The 12350-nt window shown below is 36.4% G+C and overlaps 1 protein-coding gene across 5 annotated transcripts in view; it reads right to left on the bottom strand.

The window, feature by feature from the left end:
* Positions 1-3730, bottom strand: part of LOC105225581 (MOXD1 homolog 2) — a 101732-nt gene extending 98002 nt beyond the window's left edge. The window contains exons 1-2 of one of the 5 annotated variants that reach the window (XM_049458375.1): positions 3094-3730; positions 1947-2360 (exon numbers count right to left, since the gene is read on the bottom strand). The gene's annotated coding sequence lies outside the window, so the exon portion shown is untranslated. The other 4 variants (XM_019990016.3, XM_019990018.3, XM_029549915.2 and 1 more) reach the window with 4 other exon arrangements.
* Positions 3731-12350: the final 8620 nt, after the last annotated feature.

The following is a 12350-nucleotide window of genomic DNA, read 5'->3' as shown; positions in this document are numbered from 1 at the left end:
TTGCCCAGCGCCGCCAAGTGCACCAATTGGTTTGAATATGTATATTAGAGCGGGTCGATTTACACTGAGCAATAAAAACAGACAAATCGCGTAGGCGGGAAATGTTCTACGAATCAGTTTCATCAAAATCGTTTCCAAGACAGCAATATTTAAGTTGAAGTTTTGTTAGGAAGTAGTATTCTTTTTCTTTACTAACGCGGTTACAGCCAAGTTAACAACAGCGCGCCAGTCGTTTCTTCTTTTCGCAAGGTGGCGCCAATTGGAGATTCTCCACCTGGTCCTTCCAACGGAGTGGAGGTCTTCCTTTTCCTCTGCTTCTCCCGGCGGATACTGCGTCAAATACTTTCAGAGCTGGAGTGCTTTCGTCCATTCGGACAACATGATCTAGACAGCGTAGCCGCTGTCTTTTAATTCGTTGAACTATGTCAATGTTGTCGTATGTCTCATACAGCTCATCGTTCCATCGAATGCGATATTCGCCGTGACTAAATCTTTCGCAGAACTTTTCTCTAGAAAGAAGGATCGTAAGTTTTTGAGAAACCCGAATGAAATTTAATACAGAGTGTATTTTGTTATTGTGTTGATTATTTGTCGGAATCGGTCACATCGTACAATTATATCATATTTCCTCCACTCAACCGATTGTTCAGATTTTTTAAAATTCACCCTAAAAATCGCTGCCTGGAAACCGGTTTTAGATCCATAGTTTCTTAGCCAAAGTTGTTCAGAATGATACGCATACTCAACTGTATGGAAAAAATCGACCCGCTTTAATATAATATATTAGATGCATCTGTATGTGTCTTGTTGTTTCCTTCTAACCATTGCTGTGCTTAACTAATTAATTTTTACATTAAAGAGAATGCTTATAAGCAAACTATCAATTGCAAATATTTAGATGATGATACGGAGATGCACTGAAATATTTTTGTGTTACATTAATGTTAAAAACGATCAAAAAATGTTATGCAGATATGTACTGCTTTTCGAAGTTAAACTTTTTATAAAAGAGAAAGAAACCTCAACTTCGGCTCGACCGAGTCTATGATACCCATCACTGTGCATTTTTTTATTACAAAAAGGGTATAAAAAGGTATTTATCTTGATTTTGAACGGTCAGTTTGCATGACAGCTATGAGCCATAGGCGTCCAATCTTAACAATATGTTCGAAGATTGAAGCGCTGTCCTAGATAATAATCTGTGCCTAATTTCGTGTAGATATCTAGTCTAATAGAAGACTTTTCCAAATAAGGACTAGAGCTTGATCGGTCAATTTGTAAGGCAGCTGCATACAATAGTCGTCCTATATCGGCGCTTCCGACAAATGAGCAGCTTCTTGGTGAAGAAACGATGTATGCGAAACTTCAGTCCGATATCTCAAAAATTGAGAGACTAGTTCGCCTGAGTATATATAATACATACGGACAGGTGGACGTGGATACAGCGACTCAGCTCGTCACGTTTATTATTTACATATACATATATGTATATACTTTACAATGCTTCGATGTTTGCTTCTTTACCCTATTTGGGATTTAAAGCTTGCGTATTAGATTTTTTTTAATGAAAACCAAAATTATTAAATAAAGGTATGATAATCAGTTTGACAAACGATGCTAAAATCAAGCGAATTAATCCAAAACTCGGACTCATGTCTTACATTGATATGTAAGAAGGTATAATTAAGAAATGTATTCAGTCGACATTAATGGATTAGTGAAAAGGTTAAATCGGCCGCAGCTCCAGTTACTGCGGGAAAAGTGTTTCTAAGTATTTGTTTTTGGATGCAATTTCAATTCTGTGTGTACAAATGAAATACATACATACATACATACATACATATGTAAGCTTGTGTAAGTTTGCTCGTGTATACTTGTGTATGTATGGCTGGCGTCAAGGGTTGCTAGTATGCGACCGTCGTAAACAATTGAGGTCGTATACTTACCTTGCAAAGCCGAAAAGTTAATTTGTTTTTTTTTTTTTTTGCCGTTGGTCTTTTTATGCTGATGCTTTCAGTTGTGTTGCTATTGACGGCTTTCAAAGAGTAAGAGTAAATATCTATGTATGTATGTGTGCCTCTTTGCAATAGTGAATGCAGCCCCTTATCGCCAAGGAGAATGGGGTGCCAGCTGCGGTAGCGCTCCCAGTTGGATAGTTTGCATTCGGAAACGACTGACAGCGCAGACGGTGTTCCTAGTACGGTGATCGGAAGGAGCGCAGTTAATTAGGAATGCAGGTAGTTGTACTTCAGCGACCGCTGAGTAATGCTTCGTACATCAATGTATTTATGGTAATCCTTGTTAGGCCAAACGGCTTAAGTGAGCACCACAATTCCGCAAGATGACCCAAAAACACGACACTACACGACACGATACATAAAACGCATACAATTCGTGTGCATATGACGCAAGGTATTTGCATGTACAAAAAACTTAGAAACACACAATGCAACAAAACGTTAGGCACACGGTCGAATAGGCGCGAAAACTTGCCGCTGATAAAAAACAAATACCCGCTATTGTGTACGAATGAACAAATGCATGGATTTTGCCGAGTTTAGGCTTTGAAACCTTAGGCATTTGAAGCACGATGTAGATCCTTTTGAAGCATGCGGTTGCATGTGTATGCACTGGGTGCCATTTTACATACACTTATATAAAAAATGATGCCCTTATGACGGAGTGGTTTTTGAAGTAAACCACATTCTCATTACTATTTTAATTTGCATATTTCAATTCGGCCTCCCAATGCACAAATTCATATCAATGCATATACATATGTACATATGTATGCATATGTATATATAAATATTTGAAAATATTTTACTTTTTCTATAAATGGCCGGTACAAAATCAATTTGCCGTACACACACAGAATTTTATTGACTATGTTCAGATATATTTATATATACACACGTGTATATACATACCTGCATTGGAGCTTTTTACAGGTTTCAGGTTTTGACTGACTAGTTAAGTGATAAGACAGCAGAAGTAACTCCCACAACTAGCATTATTTCGGTGCATTTTAGTTCACATCAATCAATATTTTCATATATTCATGCAAACACATTAGCATACACATAAACATACCTATTCATATGCAGTATGAACGTATACATACAAACATTTGATTATTTGAATAGGTGCCGATGTAACTTTATACCGCCCACGACGTCGGCGGCTAAACCGTTGTACTCAGCGTAATTAATTTTCAATTTCTAACAGTCATTGACCCGCTAACTCCGCTAACTAAGGCTACTAATGTTGCCACCGGCTTTTAGAGATGTTATAGTTTGCAAACTTATTTGACATTTACGTTTCTTATTTCTTACAGTGTCGTTATCATCCTTGTTATTTTTTAAGGTTTCGGTTTTTGTTTTTGGGAATACCCTTTTCTTTTGTTTTCTTTTAGTTTGGCTTATTTGTTAGCTACTCGCGCAAAAAAACCGCAGCGAATAACGCAGCGCGAAAACCGAGAACCCGTTTCCGGCACTAACCATTCAATGCGTAACTTGTTACTGAATAATTTGCTGTTAGAGGTACCTGTATTAGGTCACCTCTGTGCCAGTTCACAATTATATTACTGCTGCTCTTCAATGTTCCAATTCCGTGTCGTCGATGCACTAAATTCACCCCTCGCTTTGCGACAACTATTCCAGCCGCATCACATTTACACTTTCACATTCGGCACATTCGGCGGCCGCAGCTCCACAACATCAATATTACAACAAACAGTGACACCCACAGAGTTCAACTTGCCGTCTGCATGGTCTGTTTGTTTCACAGCGCCGTTTGTCAGCCATTCAGGTGCTTTGCGCAAATTGTTGTTAAATTCTCTCACTCAAATCTCCTCATACACTCGTGCATCCCCAAATTCACGTATGTATGTTTGTTCACTGGCTGCTCATTTACTTCCATTATAATTATAGTTAACTTTACTTCTATTAAAGTTACACTTTTGCTTGAGCTAGAAAGTTGCATTTACTACAACCAGAGAACATAAAACATTTTTTTCACGTTCTCTGCTTCAGCTTCCGTCGAATTTACTGTGCGCACGAGGAAGTTGGATGCACCCCGTTGTAATAAGAAAATGCAAAAGAGAGAATCAAAATTGTATCGGAACGTTGGGAGCGTTTCAATTCCGCAACGTACACTTATTAAGAGAAAAGTACAGAAAATTTTCAATATTATATTCTCTTCAAACGCGGCGGTAAACCCCCATATTTTTGTAACAGCACGTAAACAATGTAACTGTTAACAGAAAAGCGTCCGACAATACATTTTCACCCATTTAAATAGATACATATACATATACACATATATTCGCATAAGTTCTCAAACGATAACAGCAATGCTAATGTTATAACTGCATATATTTCACTCTCTTTACTGTGAACAAACTGGGTAAGAGCTTTCTATGCACTTTTAGAAACACTAAAATATGACTTGTCTTTATAACTGTAACTTATCGAATTGCTATTATGTATTCGTTAATATCTTAGAACTTAATCTAAAATAAATCTTGTTTTGTTAGTCATTTGGTTTTTAAGACAAATATATGTTTTTTTAATATTATGGACAAAAATTTAGTTTTATTTCAATTGATTAATCAAAATTATTTCGAATATATGACTACCGCGGTTGGTTCAAATAAATTCCAGCAATTATAACGGTATGTTAGCGATATCGTACCGAATCGTCACTTCTAAGGCGTCGATAGTCTCTGGCTCATTTGCGTAGACAACCTCAAAAATAGTCCATAGGTGTTAAATATCCCGATTTTGGAGGCTCACAAAACGTTTATTTCAGTAAAATGATTGATAAATTTATCGTTGTTTGTATGACATGTGGAGCCGTCGTGTTGGAACCAATAGTCATCCACAGCTAATTCTTCCAATGCAGGCACGAAAAAGTCATTAATTATGGGCATTGATTGTCACTGTTCATTTTTGCAAAAATGTGTACCAATGATTCCCTCTGCCAAACAGTGACTTTCTGAGGATGTAAAGGCGTTTCAGCAATGACTTATCGAAAATAATCACTATAAATGCGAGAATTCGTTTAATTAATGTACGCTGAAAAACATTTTTTTTTCTTGGGAAGTAGGCGTAGTTGTAGTCAGATTTCGCCCATTTTCGCACAGTGACATAATAATATGAGAAGAATGCTACGTACTTAATTTATTCGAAATCGGTCGGACGAATCTCGAGATATGTGATTTCACGTCAATGTGTGTGGTGCCACGACCATAGATTCATTTAGTTTTATAACTATGATTTACTTCCAGTCAGCGAATTAAAGTCATCTTCAAATAAGAAGACATAAATTCAATTGAAATAGCTAAATATAATAATATTGATAATGTGCCAAATGTCAACCAGGGGATAGGAATTGATTACATTAAGGATCTGAGGTTAAGACCAAGGTATAATCCATTCACAGAATATTTCAGAAAGCTTTCTCACTTAAATTAATTAAGATATCATACATACATTATGACCAACCAAAATGGTTTAAAGCCACGTTGGAAATCGAAAATCGTAACATAGAGTAAATTGAGTCATTATAGATTTGGGCTGATTTCAAGAACATAATTTCGGGAATTTTATAAATATATAACTCATCCACTGACTGACATATTCAACACAGGGATAAAAAGGCGTCAATAGCAAACCTAGATTCCATGTAACTAATATACAAATTTTTGAACTCCGATTAACCACCGGAACAACATAGAAACACTTTTTAGTTAATATATTCTGCATTTTACAATAGAAGAGTTAATATACACTCTTGCTCATGATCATAATCCGATATAAATTGGAAAGAAATTTGAAAGACGAGTGTCTTTTGATTTTATTGGTAAAAAAAGCATACTTGTATATTCTATCGAAGTCATAGGTCAGTTGAAAAGTTTCGGCCTACTATAACGGTAATGCGTATCACGTTGATTTGCCGAGTTGAAATCCTAGTGACTGTCTGACTGTTCATCTATGCAAGCAATAACTTAAATAAAAGTTAAGATATCATAACGAATTGTAAAAATAGATGACATCGGCCTACTCCGCCCACTCTTCATATAATGGTTCCGTTAAAAACTACTGAAAGCGTAGCCAATAACAATTTTACACCTGGGATAATGCAAAAGGCCTTTGTATGAGCCGAGATCAAAACTGAGCGATCGGCGTGGCACCGCCCACACTTCGATGAAAAGCCTTATGGGGTTACATGGGCTTCACAGTTTCAAAAAATCGAAATTATTATTAAATTCTATAACATCTCTAGAATATTGTCCTAAGTTTTCAAGTTGATCTGAGTAATAGTTTCGGAGATACAACCCTGAGAACTTGTGCGCTCGAGGCAAGCTAGGCTAAGTGCGCCGTCTTTAAACGCGTTTTTCTCGAAACTGTGTTTTCAAAGTCGGTTTTCAAGATTTCTCGCGAACTACTCAACCGATCTTGATGAAATTTTACACAGGTCTTCGAGATATCATTTACAAGGTCTTGAACGAAGGATTTTTTTTCTAATTACAACTATTTAAAAAAAAATGTCGAGAAATTTTCATCGAAATTTGCATTTTTTTATAAAAACGTCTGCCAAAAATCCAATTTTCATTTTTTTCCCTTCGTCCAATACCTAGTTTATTGTCTTTACTAAAACACGTATTTTTTATTTTTATTTCTGATGATCCTGAAATAAGTTCTGCTGACAACGTAGATGCACCTTGTTTCCGAGGGACTGCCGGAAATGGCGTCATAATGACTGCCATTTTAATATTTTTTTTAGAAAATTTTACAAAATGTTTATTAACCTTCAACTGGTGACATGATTTTTGTGTAACTTAACTGGTGACGAGCGGCCTAAGAGGCCGCTGCTTTACATGGTCTATAGCATCGAAACTATATACGATAGTTTACTGCAGTCTTTCAATCCACTAAATGAATATATAAAATGATAAAATAAAACTACTCAATTCGCTCTAAATGTGATTTTTAATTATTAACTTTCGAATACAATTTATGTAGAAACTAAAATCAGGGGGTGAAATGATGTTTCACTGACTCCGCTCGTCCTGTGAGACCGCTTGTCACCAGTTAAAGGTTAAATATGAGTCTTTTTAATAAAAAAAAAGTATTAAAATATTTAATTTTTTATATGTAAAAAAAAAATATTGAAAAAAGGCCGTTTTTTGCCCGAGGAAACCCATGTAACCCCCAATTGTAAATTCCACCTGATTCACTTCCGAAAATGTAAATCAAGCACCAATGAATATATCGGGATAAATCTTTACCCAAATATGAAAGTAGGCCACCATGTGACCAAGAAGAGTCCAAATCGGATCAAAACTATTCAACGGCTCAGATACAGAATATGTAGATAAAAGTTCCAATTGGGAACTTCTTATCAGAAATATCGGTCAATGAGATTTCCGAACTTCCAGTTGACTTTGTACCGCATATATCGGCAAATCTGTGACTTATTTTTATAAAATGAAGGAAGCGTGTTTTTCTAATAACGATGCATCTTTGCGCCTGCAATGGGTAAAATCGGAGAAAATTGGCAAGTTGCTAGAGTATGTAATGTTCGATTACACCTAAACTTAGACCTTCCTTACTTCGCTTTATACAACATAGTTTCCTTCAGGGGTGATACACTGATTATAGGGTCCCTCAAACGTTTCGATACCATTTCTGTAGTACAATTTGTCCTTTGCCTCAAAACAAGCCTCAATTTTGCGGATCACCTCTTCATGGGACGAAATTTTCTTCCTAATGAGCACTCTTTTGAAATTTGAGAACAGGAAATAGTCTATGTAGTTCAGATCTGGAGAATACCGTGTATGTGGAAGCAATCCAAAGACCAATTCATGGATTTTTGCCATTATTTTCATTGACATGTTACATTGTCTTAATGAAAAAACACTTTCTTTTACTTAAAATGCTAGATTTCGATTTTATTTGAGTATAAATTTGTATTTTTGTTTTAAACCGGTCTACATGTGCGATCTTTCACCCACTAAATCAACAACAACAACATAATGTACTTTCTGCTAATTGATAGAGCAAACAAACATGCTTCCACATAATGACATATACTATAGTAAACGAATGTGCAGGTATAAGAAATAAATTGAAAACAATAAAAAAAGGTTTTAATGAAAATAACAGTGCGGTCTCTGCTCCATTTAATTTCATTCCCAACGAACCAGAACAAACAAAATGCAGTAAACAGATCCAGCACAATAGAAACGGCGCCAAAATAGGCACATGCTCTCGCAGTGAACATAAGGCCAAGGTGACAGGATCGTCATAAGAGCAATGCGCAATGCGGTGACTCGACGTTCTATTGAATCTATACAATTCATGGAACAGCAGCACATAATGAGATGCTAAATAATATTCTATGAGAGTGAATTTCGACTATTCGACAACTTGTATTCGCTACTAACCCCTTTTACGCGACCCTTCATTTAACAAATAACGATTGACGCAGTGCTTAGCTACCACATTGATCGACGTTAAGCGCGTTGACGATTCCTAATATAACGGGTGATTTTTTTGAGGTTAGGATTTTCATGCATTAGTATTTGACAGATCACGTGGGATTTCAGACATGGTGTCAAAGAGAAAGATGCTCAGTATGCTTTGACATTTCATCATGAATAGACTTACTAACGAGCAACGCTTGCAAATCATTGAATTTTATTACCAAAATCAGTGTTCGGTTCGAAATGTGTTTCGCGACAAATTTTGTTCAGCGATGAGGCTCATTTCTGGTTGAATGGCTACGTAAATAAGCAAAATTGCCGCATTTGGGGTGAAGAGCAACCAGAAGCCGTTCAAGAACTGCCCATGCATCCCGAAAAATGCACTGTTTGGTGTGGTTTGTACGCTGGTGGAATCATTGGACCGTATTTTTTCAAAGATGCTGTTGGACGCAACGTTACGGTGAATGGCGATCGCTATCGTTCGATGCTAACAAACTTTTTGTTGCCAAAAATGGAAGAACTGAACTTGGTTGACATGTGGTTTCAACAAGATGGCGCTACATGCCACACAGCTCGCGATTCTATGGCCATTTTGAGGGAAAACTTCGGACAACAATTCATCTCAAGAAATGGACCCGTAAGTTGGCCACCAAGATCATGCGATTTAACGCCTTTAGACTATTTTTTGTGGGGCTACGTCAAGTCTAAAGTCTACAGAAATAAGCCAGCAACTATTCCAGCTTTGGAAGACAACATTTCCGAAGAAATTCGGGCTATTCCGGCCGAAATGCTCGAAAAAGTTGCCCAAAATTGGACTTTCCGAATGGACCACCTAAGACGCAGCCGCGGTCAACATTTAAATGAAATTATCTTCAAAAAGTAAATGTCATGAACCAATCTAACGTTTCAAATAAAAAACCGATGAGATTTTGCAAATTTTATGCGTTTTTTTTTAAAAAAAAGTTATCAAGCTCTTAAAAAATCACCCTTTACATACAAACGTACATACATATGTATATGCATACATCAATTCTGTAACAGCCACTGCGAGGGTCTACGGTGTATTTTTTATTGCCCTCCAATAATGACAAAATTGGTTAGGAAATTAAAGAAAATTAGGGGGTTGCAACAGTAGCAACTGAAGCGAGTGCACGCTCTCGTGGAAACACACGAACTTGCGAATAGCTACAAATGCATTTTATGCATACACATCCGCACACATACATACTTATGCTTGTGTGCATTTTTATAATTCGTGCGTAATTTTTTAACGGTTCATGCATAAGAAATTGCCTAGGGTTCGCGGGTTGACTGACTTGCTCGGATTTTTTTCAATAGTTTCGGCTTCGGTGCATTCAAGCGCAACAAATGAGAGAAATGCGGCAACAAAAGCTAGGGGGTAGAAATTGCATCAATTTAATTTATTTGCGTTCAGACATATGTTTGTACAGACTTTGCTATAGGGTGTTTTGTTTGCGTATGTGATTTTCATGAAGAAATAAAACGCATAGAATTTAATGTCAAATCATTTTTAAAAATAATTCCGGACAAGTGACTGTTGCGACTTCACATAACGTCACAAAAAATAGTCCGGAGTGTCTAATCGCACAACCTTGAAGGCCACGCCACTGGCTAACGACGCGAGAAACACGTTCCCCAAAAACTTCCTTCCTTCCTTCTTTCATCGCTGAACAAAGCTTTCTTGTGAAAATCGGAATCGGTGGCCATCACATTTGGGGCTCATTCACCACCTCATTGAAAACCACACTTCTAACAAAATACCCTATATACGTACAAATATGGAATGGGCATCATGTGCATTAATATGTGTAAGTAAAATGTACACAACCACCCCTTCTGGGAAATGGTTTGATCCTAGTGTCTCCAATACCTTTATCGGTTCTCATTTATTTTACACACCATTTCGATAAAAAAAAGTCAATTGTCACATGTGTAAATGTTGGTAATAGATATGTACATTAATCTAGTTTGAATTTAAATTGTGATAGCTCTAAACTATAGATTATTAGAAACGTTTTCGAAGAATTTGAAATTGTTTGCTGCGATCTTTTTAAAAGTACATAAGTTGCTATATATATTTCTGGACTAGGCAACACTAAGTGTTGCCAGGTGCAATTTAACATTTCCATTGGAAAGTTTGACATTTTTTAGCATAACATCACTCAGGACGTTTTGTCATTTAATCGTGAATTGTTTTATTTACAGGAAATTAAAAAATTCATCTCGGCCAAAAAATGGAATTTTCGTGCGAACATTTTTCACAACTTTCGACGTGGATTATCACGACAAGAGTGCATCGATGAACTAAAATCTTTGTATGGCTATGAAGCACCATCCTATAGCACTGTGAAAAACTGTTACAACGAATTCAATCGTGGCCGACGCTCGCTCAAAGACGAATTCCGTGAACATACCTTCAGATAGAGGCATGCCTATGCATTTCTCCCACCAGCATACATTCGATATTGCATGAACACCTGGCCGTAAAAAAGATTAGTTCTCGTTGGATCCCGCACAATTTGACAATCGATCAAAAAAAGGCTCGTGTGGATTGGTGTAAAGAAATGCTGAAAAAATACGATCGCGGTGCTTCAAAAGACGTTTATAAGATCGTAACAGGTGACGAATCATGGATCTATGCGTATGAGCCCGAAACAAAACAGCAATCGACCGTGTGCGTCTTCCAAGACGAGCCAAATCCAACAAAAAAAAAACCATTTTCGTTGATAAATATGCGTATTTTCATTATTAGGCCAGAAATATATATAGCAGCCCTCGTATGATATGAAAAAAGATATAATGAAATATGCAGGTATGGGTATAGGTTAGAAATATTTGTGTGGGGCTTGGTTATCTGGACAAAATCATTTGTGCATTTGTGGCCTTGGAAAAGTATGTTTGAGCTATACATCCAAAAAAATTTTGGTGAGAAATTAATTGTAGAAAATCTAATATCTTATAAGTTTCAAGACAATCATTTTTGCAATAAGTTTTAGGATACTAAAATCAGTAATTAAATGTGTGCACAGAATAATGTCTCTGAACATATAAAAATTCTGTTTTGTCCGAAGTAAACTCCTAAGCTACTAAGCTGATTTTAAGAAAATAGAGCACACTGTGTCCAGTTTAATCCAACTTAAATATAGGATAGTTTATATCTCAATAATGTTGAAGCTAAAAAAATTCATAAAAATAAAGAAACATAAAGAAATGTCAACTTCGGTTGCACCCTTCACAATTTCAAAATATTTTATACAAGAATTGATTTAAATCAGTCAATTTGTATGGCAGCTATAAGTTGGATTACTCCAATCTGAAAAAAATTCTGTGTAGATGGTGCAACTTGCCTTAGGAATAATCTACGTCAAGTTTATTGCAGTTATCTTATCAACTAAAAGAGTTTTTCATACAAGGACTTGATTATGAACAAAAAATAGTAAGAGTTTCCATTACTTTGAAATTCTTAATTTATTCTTCAAAATCTATGTCGCTCCTTGGTCCTAATACACTTATGCCAAGGTTTTTTCAATAATCGTCTGTTTCCGGATCGTAAGTATAGACATTCAAGACATCCTAGTAGTCGGATAGCATTGTTTCACAGACGTTAACGCACCGCTATTGATTTTGGAATCAATACTGCTTTCACTTTTCTTAATCCCAAATTAGCTTCCAAAACTCTTTTAACTGATCCTTCCGATATTCCTACGATGCCAGCAAAATTTCTGGCTGTTAATCGTCGATTCTCAAGTATCAATTCCTTTATTTTATTGACGTGTTGATCATCAGTTGATTTTAATGGATGTTCTGGACGGAATTCGTCCTTAACGCGTTCTCGACT

Source organism: Bactrocera dorsalis, chromosome 5 (genome assembly GCF_023373825.1).
Source record: "Bactrocera dorsalis isolate Fly_Bdor chromosome 5, ASM2337382v1, whole genome shotgun sequence".
Taxonomy (NCBI): domain Eukaryota; kingdom Metazoa; phylum Arthropoda; class Insecta; order Diptera; family Tephritidae; genus Bactrocera; species Bactrocera dorsalis.
This window is presented reverse-complemented; position numbering and strand designations above follow the sequence as displayed.